Raw genomic sequence first — 17,039 nt, 5'->3', positions numbered from 1 at the left:
CTCAAGGCTCCTAAATTTTGGATTTTTTATCAGAGCCACGCAATCAGGAAACCTGAACTACTTGTGGTGCTAGCTCTTTATCATCAAAGCTTATTTCTGAATGAGATTGCTTATCCTCCTTAATTCGAGGAATTGCAAAGACTGATAAGGAAAAAAAACATGCTTTGAATATACTTGGGCAAATTTTTAATTAGGGCAAAGAAAGAAACTGAAAGTATTTCCAAAACAATTTTTTTAAAAAATAGATGACTATGAAGACAAAAAAGTCGACTCTGAGCTCTGAGTGGTGATTGGAAGGCTTTACAGCTCATGCTCAGCTCTTTTCTGGACCCAGCTTATTTGCCTATCTTCTGCCCATCATCTCATATTTCTCCCTAAAATAAACACTCAAATTTCTAACTGCAATGACTCATCAATTGGCATTTCATGCATAAAGGAGAAAGACTCATGAAAGAAAAATGAACCTATTTCTTGGCAGCTTAAATTCTTATTTTCATATCTATTTATCTAGAGCAGTGTTTCTCAACCTTGGCACTATTGAAAATTTGGGTTGGACAGTTCTTTATTGTGGAAATTGTCCTGAGCATCATGGCATGTTTAGCAGCATCCCTGGCCTCTGCACTCTAGTTGTCAGTAATACCCCCTTCCCAGTTGTGACAATTGATGTCTCTAGTCCTTGCCAAATGTCCCCTGAGGGACAAAATCCTCTCCAGTTGAGAACCATTGATCTAGAGGCTCCACTCCCTCCCTAAGCCATCTGAGAAAATATAACTAGTGGAAGATAAGTTGTTGGCATTTTCCCAGAGAGGACAGGGGCTGGGAGTTGTGTTATGTTTAACCTGTTTTCAAGTTACCTGTAGCTGTTGTTTCCTCTCTGTCTCTTCAAGCCCTGTATAGGGCTGTGGCTAAATATGCTGGGCTTTAGCAGAACCCTGGGATTTGGAAACAGGAGCTGGATGATTGGGATTTGTTTTTATTTGACAGTTTTTGAGATTCTGTGTCCATTGATCTTTGATGACTTCCAGATGGAAGGCACAACAGCAATATACAACCCCATGGTTGATTAAAACACAACAAAAATCACATGGTAATTACCAAGAAAACCAGTGGGGGGAAATGGGTGTAGCAGAAATCCAGCCACAAAGCTCCACCACCACAATGAATCAAAAACTCAGAGTCACAGCACAACTGGCGTGGAACAGTAAAGGAGGAAACCTGAAACATAAAGGAGGTCTGCCTCACACTGCGTACCTTTCAGAATTCAAAGACAATAAATGGCTTCAGTGTTCTAAAATTGACTGGCAGTTAAACTTTATTATGAATATGTCAGGATAATAACAGAAAAGTTCTGTACGTATGCAAAGAAAATTGTTGCACAACAGCCTCCGTAACTCAGGAGGGAAAAAAAACAAGATGGCAAGTGGCCCGGCCATACCATCTGTGCATGACACTGGTTAAACTGGACTCAAGAGCTGTCTGGCACTCCCTCCCTCACTTCCCAAGTGTCCACACTGTTCTGGACCATATTTCAGCTTATAATTGCAACAAGGATCTTGCATAGGTCCTTGATCACCAGTTAATGCCATTAACACAGCTTGGCAGCTTGCCCAAGCTTCCTCAGGTGTATGTTGTTACATGTCAGCTCTAGAAATTTGCTACTGACATTTTTCTCTGCTTGTGTGCTATGCAGTGAAATGGTTACACTCACAGTTGTCCTTATGAGCTCACATTTTTCTTAAGAAACAGACTCAGTTGAGATTTAGCCTTCAGACTCCTCATTTGCCTCTGCTAGTGGTCTGAGAAAATGCACGTAGAATTAGGATGGTAGGAAGAGGGAATGGAGAAGATGAGAAAGATCAGGCCAGGTTCACATATTTTCTAGGCATTTGTTGAAAGGTCCTTAGAAGCTTCCTTCCTTCCCTGTTGCCTGCCAAGAACTTACACCTTGCAAGAGAATGTCAGTCATTTCGGCATTAACTATAGGGCAATGCCCATGGCTTGCCTTGTGTAGGAGCTTTATTTAGAACTAGGCTAATTGATCAGCCACTTCCCTCCAAAACCCTTCCTTTGCTCCCCCTGAGTAATCTAGAAATATCCATTTCCCCACCCCCTCCCCACCCCAAACACCACTGGTGGTAATAAATACACTTTACAGCTTACTACTGAGGAAGAGCACAAGTCCTCTTTTGAAACCAAGGTAGCAATGTTAAGCCTACAAAGGGGTCCCCAAAGAATGTTTGCAGCTCTGCCTATGCAGGGAAAAGAAGGCTTACATGGCATTTTCAAGCTCGCACAGAGTATATTATAACCAAGGCTCAATTCTTTCCAAAAAAATTAAAAAGAGCATTGTAATCACCTTCAGACTTCACAAAATTATTCTCACCTCTAATAATAGCTTTATCAACAGCTATAAAAGGAATTGCATTTGGGATTTAAAGAAGGCGAGATGTTTAATCCCAAACTTCATTTCAATAGCGATGGATAGGAGGTGGAGCCCTGTACCCCAGATTGATAGCGGCAGCTAGAGAAATTGTGTGGGTTGTTGAAGATCCTGTAAAACAGAATAATTTCAATTATTATACAGTTGTTTTAAGCCTCAGATGAGATTGTCTATGAAAGCACTTTGAAAAGTATAAAGTGGCATTTAAGCATAAGATGTCATTAACAACAAGGTTTATTTATTTAAATGGCAGTTCAGTGTCTAGTGTATCGTTTTGGTAGAACATAGATGTGGAAAATAGGCAAGTTGGGTGAATTTTCTGTCCTGTGCATTCTATCCACTATCACCCGTTGACTCCATTAAGTATTTGGTTTATGGGTTAGCTGCATTCTACAGCTAAAGGAGCCTTTGCCACCATTATCATCATTAAATGCACAGGCTTACATGTGGCCCCATGAAATTGTTTCTGTTACATGAGCAAAGGAGGCCACTGAATTGGAGTACATGGTGTGTGAAATGTTCACAATGTAGCAAGCAAGCTCCTGGCAGCAAGCAGGCTACCCGCACCCCCTCCCCCACCGGGGGATTCCCTAACTGAGAGTGGGGACCAACATGCCGATGAATGGCACAGGGTCCCATCCTGCTACACCAGGAAACACGGGCCCGCCAACCGGTTCTAAACAGGGCGCCTTACTCCACTTACTTCAAACAAGAGTCAGACCTGCCCAGATCCACCCAGAACCTGCTTGTACAGCTGGCTGAGCAGATAGCTTCCTCTGTCAGTGTCACCTTATATTATGTCTGTGGAGGAACAGGAATAGGAGATCAGTGGCCGCGGAAAGCCCAGGAATGGGGAGTGCCCGCAAACCTAAGCATCACTCTCCCTGAATTCCCCGAGCCTCAGGGCAGCCAGCGGAGCCTAGTCACTGCTATGGTAGGGAAACACTGTGTGGTGCGATGGGTCTTATCATTCACCATACCAGTCGGTGAGCTCCATGTTTAAGATAGCAGGCATACAACACAAAAAACTACCCAGAAAACTACCTGGAAAGGGAACAAACATGGCAGCCTATCATTCCCTTTCCCTGTGCTTTCCCTCTGGCCCAATATGGGGAAGATGTGAGCATCCCTGGACCCCGGCTGGCCCCCGCAGGGCTCTACTGGATATGTAGGGAGACAGCCTGTGGGCAGTTACCCACCAGGTGGACTGGGTCATGCTCATTAGGAACCATCAGACCAGCCTTTCCCAGCTCTTCTGGCATGGGGAGGACAGCTAGGATGCCCTATGCAAGTGAACCCAGACAGAAGAGATGTGTAAGTGCAAGAATAACTACTGGGGATTTTAAGGATAATGAGTAGCCCCCAGAACAAATAATCCAGTATTATGGACCTGCAACCTGGGCAGAAGATGGGTCCTGGGGATATAGAACCCCCATTATATGCTTAACCACATCATCTGTCTTCAAGCCATGTTGGAGTTAATAACCAACAGGAACCCTAAACTCCCTAGCTGGTAACCAAGACAAAATCCGAGCTGCAATCTATCAAAATAAGCAGGCTCTAGATTATCTCCTAGCAGATGAGGGATTAGTGGAAAATTTAATTGGACTAACCATGCCTCCAAATAGACCAACAAGGCAAAGTCATCAGGGAACTAACCAATCAGATGAGGGAACTAGCCCATGTGCCTGTACAGACGTGGAAATGTTGGAGCGAGGTAACCTATACGGGGCTGGTTTTCTGCCTTTGGGGGATTCAAAACCCTGATCACCAGTGCCCTGGGCCTGCTAGGCATATGCCTCCTTGTGCCCTGCCTCTTACCGCTCCTGCTAGGTGGTTTTGCGGCTCTCCAGAGAGGCTCTGGTAGAAAAGAAAACAACGGCCCAGGTCCTGGTGGTGTGCAAATACCAGTACCTAACACAACAGGAAAATGAGATATAAGTGATGCAGTTGTTCACTAGTGTGAGCAAGCATCAAAGGGGGTGATGTAGCAAGCAAGCTCCTGGCACCAAGCACCCCACCACCAACAACAACAACATACTGTAACTCAGCTTTCGCTACCCTTCCTGGTTCTGGCCACCAACAAGCAGCCAACCACCTCCCTCCAAGGCAGCCAGGCACCATATTAGCAAGACCCTAGCAGCCATTCTTTCTATGAATACCTAGTATCAGCCCCCAGTCAGCGCTCAGATCCAGAGTCTACTTGGCTGAGTCCTATGGCCTTAGACTAATCAAACTTACTTCTGAAACTTCGGAGCCTTAGTATCCCAGATCCTTCTGTTTCCGCATAACGTTCCTGGAGGCTTGCAGCTTCCTTCCTGGTTACTGCTCAGTCCTGTTTTCACAAACGTTCCTGGAGGCTCTTGCAGAGCCTGGTTCCTGGTTTTGTGCTACAACAAAACACTTAGTTGTACCTGATGCTTATTTTGTGACATTTCCCAGCTGACATTTTCCTTTTTTTAACAAACACAATCCCAGCCCCTAAGGGACATAATATTCAAGGCAGATAACAGTTACATGGAAATGAGCAGTCCAAGTGCTAACGTTAAAGCAACAAGTGAATAGAAAATCTTGTGACATAGACAAGACATGCTTAAAAAATCTTGAAGAGCAGAGCAAAATTAGTGTGCAGATGGGAAAGAAGAGTGCCAAAGTGGAAAGAGTGTTTATTAAGTTCCCAATGGTTTCTTTTTGGAAACATTTTCAATTTGAAACATTCTTTCTTTGATGGTAAGGACAAACTGTATTTCTCTGGCAATCTCTCTTTTCCAAGAGAAAATTTCCAATTCTCAAATATAAAATGCATAATTCCATATTTTACTTGTTAAAAGAGAAAGAATAGGAGTCCTTTCTCATTATGCGACTTTATGTTATTACTCCAGGCAAAAAGATATTTATAGAGAATAAAAATCTAAACTACTTAATGAACTAATTAATACATTTGAGCTAAAACTTGTCTCAGGCATAATGATCAATGTGGTTTAATTCCTCACTTTTTAATAGTGATTTGTATTTAAAAAATTACTAAAATAAAAATTTTAATATAGATCCTTAAAGATAGAAGAAACACTATTTTTACGAAGATCTATGTTAGGTGACTTGAAACATTTCTCATTCTATGGAGTTTTCTGCATATTTTAATACCTTGCTAGACAAAGTTAAAAAACAGCCTTTTGAATGCAGATTATCTTGTCAGTAGACAAGATATTCTTTATATTTATATAAAGAATTTATATATTTATAATAGGTTGGTTATTTTCCTAAATTATTGTTCTGAGTAATAATTTATAATACAGAAAACAAAGCACTTTACAAATTCAAAAGTAGGTAACCAATACTAAATTAGAGCTAATAAGCACAAATTACACTTAAGAGTAGGGAGGCAATCTGCTAATTTATAGTTGATACATTAAAATGCTAAATATTAATACATTTCAGTTTGCCTTTGCTTAGAACTGGTTGAATCATGAGCCTCATCAAGGAACCATTAAGTGCCTGAGTTAGATCCCATACAAAGAGAACAACACAGACCTGTTTCTTGCTCCCTTGGGGCTCAGAAACTAATTTAGAAAATAATAATGTGGGCAAAAAAAATTACAGACAACAGGGAAAAAATTAGGTCAACATCTTCCTGGGCAATATTTTGCGTCATGTGCTTGTTCTATGTGTAGACATTTTTGGTGATAAGGAAGTAATATCCTACACATAGTAGGTAATCAACTGCTGTTTCCTGGTTATAATTAGAGATTACTCATGAGTTTATGTCCCAAAGTTAGATTCCTGAACAACCAAGTTAGGACTCACTACTTGGTAGAAGATCTTACAAGGAATATGCAAGTGGTCAAAAGCTAAGGATCCCATAGTCAATCTTCTAAGCCTCCTATGAAAAATAATTCATAGTCCGGCAAAGAAGATTGCATGTCTATAATTGCTCTCCTCATAGAAATGCAGAGAACAGCACCACTATTCTATAACAGAAAGGGAAATGACAATAAGATTAAAAGCAGGGAGTTATGATCATTACAGCCCAAGAAAATCTTCAGTTCTCCCGTAACCCCCTCCCTTCAAGCCTAACAAATATCAGAAACCAATGGTATCTCCTTTTCTATTTGTTCTTGGATGCAGAATTCTTCATTAAAGTTGAGGGATTAAATATAGCACTTTAGCTAATTAATTATAGTTTGATCGTTTTGACACCTCCAAATGACTCAGCCACATACCTTGAAGCTTTGTCAACTCAATTGCATCTTTATTTTTGTTGCCTTTAACCAACAATGAAGACTAATGCCACTCTTTCTAGTTTTCAATCACCTCTACAGAAGTGCTCCCCTGGCAATGTGCAAGGACAGACCTAATTAATCCCTCATCTGCCCTCCGTGGTGTCTATACATCACACTGGCAGTTGGAACTGCTGCTTGTTTTAAGGCTATTGCTGGAATGAAAAGCTCATCTGTTTTTCAATAATTTTACCACAGGTGGTGATTTGTAATTAGAAAAGGCAGAATCCAAATTTTGGTGTGTATGAGTATGTGTGTATGTGAGTGTGTGTGTGTGTGTGTGTGTGTGTGTGTGTATGCACACTTGCATGTGCTTTCTAATTTACAATTGGTGTATATTATAGACAAGAGGAAAGGAATGAAAAAAGTAAATAGCACAGCAGGAGAAAAACAACTTTTGGCATCAAGCTATACAGCAGGATTTTAAAAGAACTAAGGTGGGGGGGGTGATTTCATTTTCTTTTTTTTTTTTTAATTAATATACTCACATGCAGGTTAGAGATTAGACATTTGGAGAAAATGGAAAGAGTTTGTAAGATCCAGATAAGTTTAAGACTCACTAGTGTTCCCTGGAGGGGACTGGACTTGTGGTAGGTGTGTGGATGTGGATAAGGAGGGTCATGGTACAAACCTTTCCTGGATGTTGGTCTTGCTTGGCTATCAGATCTCATTCTTGGAGGAGACATTCACACTCATCTTCACTCTAGGTGGAGCTTGATGTAACAGGAAAGACAGTTCAGCTTAAGGAGACAGTCTCGTTGGCTTTAGCAAAAGAGCCGCGTAAGGGGGCTTGCTTTCAGATGGATTGACTTTATGGGGATGCTCCCATAAAAGCAACTTAAAACCAGGATCTTCGTCAGTTCCTCAGCAGTCACCACACTGCCATCTCAGACTACCTACCTTGAGCATGATCTTTGCTCCCTTTGGTTTGTTCATACCCTACTCTTTACTCTTGAAGGCTATGGTCTTCCATGAAACCTTCCTAAACCATTCCAACCACCACTTATTTTCTACAACCCATGAGTCTTAGGGCTCTCTCTCTGTCCTGAAGCACAGAGTGCCAAGTACTCCCAATTATCAGTGTGGGTATAATGTCTTGCCTTTCCGACTAAACTTCCTAGAGGACAAGGATGCCCTTTGGGGTTCCCTTTTGCTCCCAGACTGGTGTTGGAGAGCCAGTCTGTTGTTGCATGTATGTTGAATTGAATTGGTCTTTATGATTGCCAGTGTGAATTATAAAATGGAGATTAAGAGAGTGGCTTTACTCACATGCTGAAAGAAAGGAGCTGCTCTGGTACAGCAGTGGAAAAATCAAAAGTAAAATACCTTAGGAAAATTTTAGTCTATGCAAAGCCAGAAACTTCCAAGGTGTGAGTAATATGAATCACTGAAAGCATATTATCGTATAGCTTTTACAGTCACTTCTTTTCCAAACATAGACAGTTACTTTCTTAAGTTTAATTTGCTTTAGGAAAGATAAGTTAAAGCCTTCCCGGTCCGGCTGAGAGACTCGGAGAGACGAGTTCCCCAAGCAGCGGCGGCTGGCGGCTGGTGCCCCTCCTGAACGGGCGGCTTCCCGGGCCAGCTGGGGGCTTCGGATCAGCAGTTCCCCAAGCCTTGGCAGCCGGCACCCCTCCCACACACACGGCTTCCCGGGCCGGCTGGGAGTCTCGGATCGGTGGTTCCCCAAGCCGCGGCGGCCGGCGACCGGCGCCCCTCCCACACACGCGGTTTCCCAGGCCGGCTGGGAGCCTCGGATCGGTGGTTCCCCAAGCCGTGGCAGCCAGCGACTGGCACCCCTCCCCCACAGGCGACTTCCCGGAGGGAAAGGAAAGAGTCTCCAACAGTAGTAGAGACTGAGTCCAACCTAACACCAATAGTGGCACTAATGAACAACTTCTGACTACTAAATACAGGTCCTCAACTCAGGCGAAACTGATCAAGGCGGAAGTTGCCTATTGGGCTAACTGAAAAAGAAGAAAGGGGGTGAAACAGAGCCTTCTGCGGCTGTTTCTATGGAGGCTTGGTTGCCTCTGGGCTCAGCGCTGGGATTACACAGGTTGCAACTGTCCCAAACACAGAAACAGACTGCTTTCAAGGCTCTCTACCACTTGAACCTTCCCCGCGGGAGGGGTGAAACACAACTCAGGTGGAATCTCTCTCTCAAGGAATTCAGATCCCAGAACTTCATGATTTGAAGCCATTAAAACCAACCTACAACCTTTCCTCTGTCTCCACCACACACACAGCAGTGAGAGTCTTCCTAAGTTAAAGGAGCCACAACATCTTTTGCTGGTGGGACCCACAAATAGACAACCACCACATACTGAGCAGGATAAGAAAAACAGAGCCCAGAGACTTCACAGGAAAGTCTTTCAACCTGCTGGATCCCACACTCAGGGAAATCTGATTAAATGCCCAGACGCCAGCAAAAAATAACAAATCACACCAGGAAAATTGAAGATATGGCCCAGTAAAAGGAACAAACCAATAGCTCAAATGAGATACAAGAGCTGAGATAACTAATTCTGAATATATGAACAGAAATGGAAAACCTCCTCAAAAACCAAATCAATAAATTGAGGGAGGACATGAAGAAGGCATGGGATGAACAAAAAGAAGAAATGGAAAGTCTGAAAAAACAAATTACAGAACTTATGGAAATGAAAGATACAGTAGAAGAGAAGAAAAAAACAATGGAAACCTACAATGGTAGATTTCAAGAGACAGAGGTTAGAATTAGTGAACTGGAGGATGGAACATCTGAAATCCAAAAAGAAACAGAAACTATAGGGAAAAGAATGGAAAAATTTGAGCAGGGGCTCAGGGAATTGAATGATAATATGAAGTGCACAAATATACGTGTTCTGGGTGTCCCAGAAGGAGAAGAGAAGGGAAAAGGAGGAGAAAAACTAATGGAAGAAATTATCACTGAAAATTTCCCAACAATTATGAAAGACCTAAAATTACAGATCCAAGAAGTGCAGCGCACCCCAAAGAGAATAGATCCAAATAGGTGTTCTCCAAGACACTTACTAGTTAGAATGTCAGAGGTCAAAGAGAAAGAGAGGATCTTGAAAGCAGCAAGAGAAAAACAATTCATCACATACAACGGAAACCCAATAAGACTATGTGTAGATTTCTCAGCAGAAACCATGGAAGCTAGAAGACAGTGGGATGATATATTTAAATTACTAAAAGAGAAAAACTGCCAACAAAGACTTCTATATCCAGCAAAATTGTCCTTCAAAAATGAGGGAGAAATTAAAACATTTTCAAACAAAAAGTCACTGAGAGAATTTGTGACAAAAAGACCAGCTCTGCAAGAAATACTAAAGGGAGCGCTAGAGTCAGATATGAAAAGACAGAAGAGAGAGTTATGGAGAAGAGTGTAGAAAGAAGGAAAATCAGATATGATATATATAATACAGAAGGCAAAATGGTAGTGGAAAGTATTACCTAAACAGTAATAACACTAAATGTTAATGGACTGAATTCCTCAATCAAAAGACATAGGCTGGCAGAATGGATTAAAAAACAGGATCCTTCTATATGCTGTCTACAGGAAACACATCTTAGACCCAAAGATAAACATAGGTTGAAAGTGAAAGGATGGGAAAAGATATTTCATGCAAATAACAACCAGAAAAGAGCAGGAGTAGCTAAACTAATATCCAACAAATTAGACTTCAAATGTAAAACAGTTAAAAGAGACAAAGAAGGATACTATCTACTAATAAAAGGAACAATTCAACAAGAAGACATAACAATCATAAATATTTACACACCGAATCAGAATGCCCCAAAATATGTGAGGAATACACTGCAATCACTGAAAAGGGAAATAAACACATCTACCATAATAGTTGGAGACTTCAATTCGCCACTCTCATCAATGAACAGAACAGCTATACAGAGGATCAATAAAGAAACAGAGAATTTGACTATTACAATAAATGAGCTAGACTTAACAGACATTTATAGGACATTACATCCCACAACAGCAGGATACACCTTTTTCTCAAGTGCTCATGGATCATTCTCAAAGATAGACCATATGCTGGGTCACAAAGCAAGTCTCAACAAATTTAAAAAGATTGAAAACATACACAACACTTTCTCAGATCATAAAGGAATGAAGTTGGAAATCAATAATAGGCAGAGTGCCAGAAAATTCACAAATACGTGGAGGCTCAACAACACACTCTTAAACAACCAGTGGGTCAAGGAAGAAATTACAAGAGAAATTAGTAAATATCTCGAAGTGAATGAAAATGAAAACACAACATATCAAAACTTATGGGATGCAGCAAAGGCAGTGCTAAGAGGGAAATTTATTGCCCTAAATGCCTATATCAGAAAAGAAGAAAGGGCAAAAATTCGAGAATTAACTGTCCACTTGGAAGAACTGGAGAAAGAACAGCAAACCAACCCCAAAGCAAGCAAAAGGAAAGAAATAGCAAAGATTAGAGCAGAAATAAATGAAATTGAGAACATGAAAACAATAGAGAAAATCAATAAGACCAGAAGTTGGCTCTATGAGAAAATCAACAAGATTGATGGGCCCTTAGCAAGACTGACAAAAAGAAGAAGAGAGATGAAGCAAATAAATAAGATCAGAAATGGAAGAGGAGACATAACCACTGACCTCACAGAAATAAAGGAGGTAATAACAAGATACTATGAACAACATTACGTTAATAAATACAACAATGTAGATGAAATGGACAAGTTCCTAGAAAGGCATGAACAACCAACTTTGACTTAAGAAGAAATAGATGACCTCAACAAACTAATCACAAGTAAAGAAATTGAATCAGTCATTCAAAAGCTTCCCAAAAAGAAAAGTCCAGGACCAGATGGCTTCACATGTGAATTCTACCAAACATTCCAGAAAGAATTAGTACCAACTCTGCTCAAACTCTTCAAAAAAATCGAAGTGGAGGGAAAGCTACCTAATTCATTCTATGAAGCCAACGTCACCCTCATACCAAAACCAGGTAAAGATATTACAAGAAAAGAAAACTACAGACCAATCTCTCTAATGAATATAGATGCAAAAATCCTCAACAAAATTCTAGCAAATCGAATCCAGCAACACATTAAAAGGATTATACATCATGACCAAGTAAGATTCATCCCAGGTATGCAAGGATGGTTCAACATAAGAAAATCAATTAATGTAATACACCATATCAACAAATCAAAGCAGAAAAATCACATGATCATCTCAATTGATGCAGAGAAGGCATTTGACAAGATTCAACATCCTTTCCTGTTGAAAACACTTCAAAGGATAGGAATACAAGGGAACTTCCTTAAAATGATAGAGGGAATATATGAAAAACCCACAGCTAATATCATCCTCAATGGGGAAAAATTGAAAACTTTCCCCCTAAGATCAGGAACAAGACAAGGATCTCCATTATCACCACTATTATTCAACATTGTGTTGGAGGTTCTAGCCAGAGCAATTAGATGAGAAAAAGAAAGACATGGCATCAAAATTGGAAAGAAAGAAGTAAAACTATCACTGTTTGCAGATGATATGATACTATACGTCGAAAACCCGGAAAAATCCACAACAAAAGTACTAGAGCTAATAAATGAGTACAGCAAAGTAGCAGGTTACAAGATCAACATTCAAAAATCTGTAGCGTTTCTATACACTAGCAATGAACAAGCTGAGGGGGAAATCAAGAAACGAATTCCATTTACAATTGCCACTAAAAGAATAAAGTACTTAGGAATAAATTTAACTAAAGAGACAAAAGACCTATACAAAGAAAACTACAAAAAACTGTTAAAAGAAATCACAGAAGACCTAAATAGATGGAAGGGCATACCGTGTTCATGGATTGGAAGACTAAATATAGTTAAGATGTCAATTCTACCTAAATTGATTTACAGATTAAATGCAATACCAATCAAAATCCCAACAAGTTATTTTTCAGAAATAGAAAAACCAATAAGCAAATTTATCTGGAAGGGCAGGGTGCCCCGAATTGCTAAAAGTATCCTGAGGGAAAAAAACAAAGCTGGAGGTCTCACGCTGCCGGACTTTAAGGCATATTATGAAGCCACAGTGGTCAAAACAGCATGGTATTGGCATAAAGATAGATATATCAACCAATGGAATCGAATAGAGTGCTCAGATATAGACCCTCTCATCTATGGACATTTGATCTTTGATAAGGCAGTCAAGCCAGCACACCTGGGACAGAACAGTCTCTTCAATAAATGGTGCCTAGAGAACTGGATATCCATATGCAAAAGAATGAAAGAGGACCCGTATCTCACACCCTATACAAAAGTTAACTCAAAATGGATCAAAGATCTAAACATTAGGTCTAAGACCATAAAACAGTTAGAGGAAAATGTAGGGAGATATCTTATGAATCTTACAATTGGAGGCGGTTTTATGGACCTTAAACCTAAAGCAAGAACACTGAAGAAAGAAAGAAATAAATGGGAGCTCCTCAAAATTAAACACTTTTGTGCATCAAAGAACTTCATCAAGAAAGTAGAAAGACAGCCTTCACAATGGGAGACAATATTTGGAAATGACATATCAGATAAAGGTCTAGTATCCAGAATTTATAAAGAGATGGTTCAACTCAACAACAAAAAGACAGCCAACCCAGTTACAAAATGGGAAAAAGACTTGAACAGACACCTCTCAGAAGAGGAAATACAAATGGCCAAAAGGCACATGAAGAGATGCTCAATGTCCCTCGCCATTAGAGAAATGCAAATCAAAACCACAATGAGATATCATCTTACACCCACCAGAATGGCCATTATCAACAAAACAAAAAATGACAAGTGCTGAAGAGGATGTGGAGAAAGAGGCACACTTATCCACTGTTGGTGGGAATGTCAAATGGTGCAACCACTGTGGAAGGCAGTTTGGTGGTTCCTCAAAAAGCTGAATATAGAATTGCCATAGGACCCAGCAATACCATTGCTAGGTATCTACTCAAAGGGCTTAAGGGCAAAGACACAAACAGACATTTGCACACCAATGTTTATAGCAGCATTATTTACAATTGCAAAGAGATGGAAACAGCCAAAATGCCCATCAACAGATGAGTGGCTAAACAAACTGTGGTATATACATACGATGGAATATTATGCAGCTTTAAGACAGAGTAAACTTATGAAGCATGTAATAACATGGATGGACCTAGAGAACATTATGCTGAGTGAGACTAGCCAAAAACTAAAGGACAAATACTGTATGGTCCCACTGATGTGAACCGACATTAGAGAATAAACCTGGAATATGTCACTGGTAACAGAGACCATCAGGAGTTAGAAATAGGGTAAGATAATGGGTAATTGGAGCTGAAGGGATACAGACTGTACAACAGGACTGGATACAGAAACTCAAAAATGAACAGCACAATACTACCTAATTGTAATGTAATTATGTTAAAACACTGAATGAAGCTGCATCTGAGCTATAGTTTTGGGTTTTTTTAATATGTTTTTTGTATTTTTTATTTTTATTTTTTTCTCTATATTATCATTTTATTTCTTTTTCTGTTGTCTTGCTATTTCTTTTTCTAAATCGATGCAAATGTACTAAGAAATGATGATCATACATCTATGTGATGATATTAAGAATTACTGATTGCATATGTAGAATGGAATGATTTCTAAATGTTGTTAGTTAATTTTTTTAATTAATAAAAAAAAAGATAAGTTAAAGATAACTCTAACAGAGTTGGCAGACTATACTTGCCAGACTCCTTCTGACTCCCTATGACTAAAATCCTTCTAGTCATAGGGTTCTTTATTGTACTATTCTTTTATTGATAAAACTTAACATACGAACATTCTTAATGTATAAACATTCCATACATGGTGTACAATCAATGGGTCACAATATCATCGCATGTTGAATACTCGCCATGATCTTTTTTTTTTTTAACTTTCATAGACTTTTATAATTATGAGACTATGTAGTGGTAGAGGATGGTGGGGCAGACATGGAGAAATGGATCATCAGTTTCACAACGGTTTCTGTCAATATCTTATGTAAAAAGGCTATTTTATACTCCCTGGTGACATGGCTGGATAATGGTGCATAATGCTACAGGAATATGGGATCTACATCAGAGGTCAGGATATTCTTTCATTCTTGGTGCAAAAAAAAAAAAAGATTTCTCTATCAGAAGGAAATGCTTGCTTTGTTCTCCAGGGCTTTCTCTGCATGAGAGAAGCTTGCAGAACCACCACACTAGAGCTGATCAACAAACATATTTCCCATTCCATCCTGGCTCTGTCCTCTTACACCTGGTGATGGTGAAGTACCACATCCAAACAACAGGAAGGTATTTGTATCTTATAATCTCTGTTCTTCTCCTATTTAAATAGCCATCTGAATTCTAAGTGCCCTTAATGGCCTCACATTCTTAGTTTAAGTACAAGAAGGGAATTTTCTGCTATCTTCATCCAATGGAATAAAGGAAATTAGACACAGTAAATGCAAAGAATAGCTTGGATTCAATTTTTTTAAAGGTTATATTTATTTTGTTTTTCAGTTTTATAGTTTAGATCTCATTTTTTTCAAGTACAGGGAATCACCTCGGGTGTCTTAGTTCAAATTGTTTATCCTGGAATTAACACATCCCACTGTCATAAATTTTGCCTGATTCCTCAGTATTTCCCTACAAGGATCTTCCTCTTTAATTACACTTCTGTTCTCACATCCTACAGGCATGTATTGTACATTTCCATATCCGCAACTTCACACACACCTTTCCCTTCACCAGGAACACCCTCTCCACATCTCATCATGTGAAAATCTTACCCATATTCTAGATTTTACCACATTTTTCCAAAAGTACTGAAATCTCCATAGTCTATTGTAGTTGAACATGGTGGCTCCTTTTTCTGATCTCAATGCTTTTAGCATCTGTATCATACAAAAAAAGCTTCTTTCTGTCTACCTTGCCAAGAAATCATGTTTTACAACAATACATCTATGTATTTATTGTCATTTGATTCTTGTAGCATCATTTTTATACATTAGTGCTTTTTTCTCTAATCAAGTTGTTAAGCATTCCTCTTTTTTTTTATCTCCAGGACTTAGCACACAGTAGACACTCAACAATTATTTGATTATTGAAATTTGCTTTTAAATAGCATAGGTAGTATTGTCATTCCATTCCTGAATCTGTACCTCAATTAAAGAGAAAAAAGACTATAAGTTATTGAACATTTCTACAAAAGCATCAGGAAACAATCCCTATACTGTAAAACCAAAAATGGTATAAAGAATTGTTTTGCAGAATTAAGAAAATATTTTAGACTGAAACCTAGATTGACCTGGGAGGATCTTAAACTAATGTCATCTAACTTCCTCTTTCAACAGATAAAAACACTGAGGCCCTATGATGACTTGATTTAATATCTTTTTATTCTGTACTCAAGCAAAGTCACATAAGCATAATTTAATATACTTCATATATTTTCAATGAATATACATGCATAATTTTTTAATCCTCTGTATTAGTCATGGGTCTACAGAAAAACAAATATATATATATACATGTATGGAAAGAGAGATTTATTAAAAGGAATTGACTCACTTAGTAGTGGTGGATAGAAAGTTTGAATTTTGATTCCATGGGGCAGGCTAGCAGGCTGGAAATTCCAGTAAAAGTGATGTTAAAGTCTTGAGTCTTAATTCCTTAGGCTGGAAACTCAGGAACGAATGAGGGACAGAATTTCTTCAAATCTCTGGTACCCTCCGTTCCTTGCACACAAGGTCTCCAACTGATTGGATGAGGCTCACCAACATTTTTTAGTGTAGTCTATTTTACTTAAAGTCAACTGAATGTAGGCCTTGATCTCATCTACAAATATCTCCAAGCAACAACTAAGCCAGCATTTGACAAAACAATTGACTATCAAAACTTTGACACTTAAAATTAACCATCACACCCCCATAATAGCATTTGTGATGATCTCTCCTCTGTTTGTCAGATGAGTAAATTTTAGCTTACTTGCTCAGTCTAGAGCAGAATCAACTCAGACCTCATGTATGTGTGTTGTGTATGTGTGTGTGTGTGTGTGTGTGTGTGTATTCATGATCAAATGATACAGGGAAATAAGATTTGTGGAGATGTGGAGAATAATGGTAGAAGAATGGAATATACAGGCATAAGGAGAATATGTTCAAATGCTTGAGTTCAGACAGAGTCTGTCAGCTGCAAAGAATGAGAAGAAGACTGAAATATAGGGCAAGAGAGGGAGTAAAAGAGAGAATCTTTCTTTCTTTCATCTACCTATCATCTTTCTATTTATCTATA

At 39.3% G+C, this 17,039-nt stretch overlaps 1 long non-coding RNA gene across 1 annotated transcript; it reads right to left on the bottom strand.

Moving 5' to 3' along the window:
* Positions 1 to 2,475: 2,475 nt before the first annotated feature.
* Positions 2,476 to 16,577, bottom strand: LOC143682687 (uncharacterized). The gene is made up of 6 exons (XR_013175233.1): positions 16,317 to 16,577; positions 7,349 to 7,430; positions 4,682 to 4,830; positions 4,262 to 4,354; positions 3,144 to 3,241; positions 2,476 to 2,551 (listed from the first exon to the last, which is right to left on the bottom strand). It is a non-coding gene; the product is annotated as an uncharacterized LOC143682687 (long non-coding RNA).
* Between the last annotated feature and the right edge of the window lie 462 nt (positions 16,578 to 17,039).

The sequence above is a fragment of the Tamandua tetradactyla genome, chromosome 5, assembly GCF_023851605.1.
Source record: "Tamandua tetradactyla isolate mTamTet1 chromosome 5, mTamTet1.pri, whole genome shotgun sequence".
NCBI classification, from domain to species: Eukaryota; Metazoa; Chordata; class Mammalia; order Pilosa; family Myrmecophagidae; genus Tamandua; species Tamandua tetradactyla.
The sequence above is the reverse complement of the archived record's forward strand: the minus strand, read 5'-3'. Positions and strand labels throughout refer to the sequence as shown.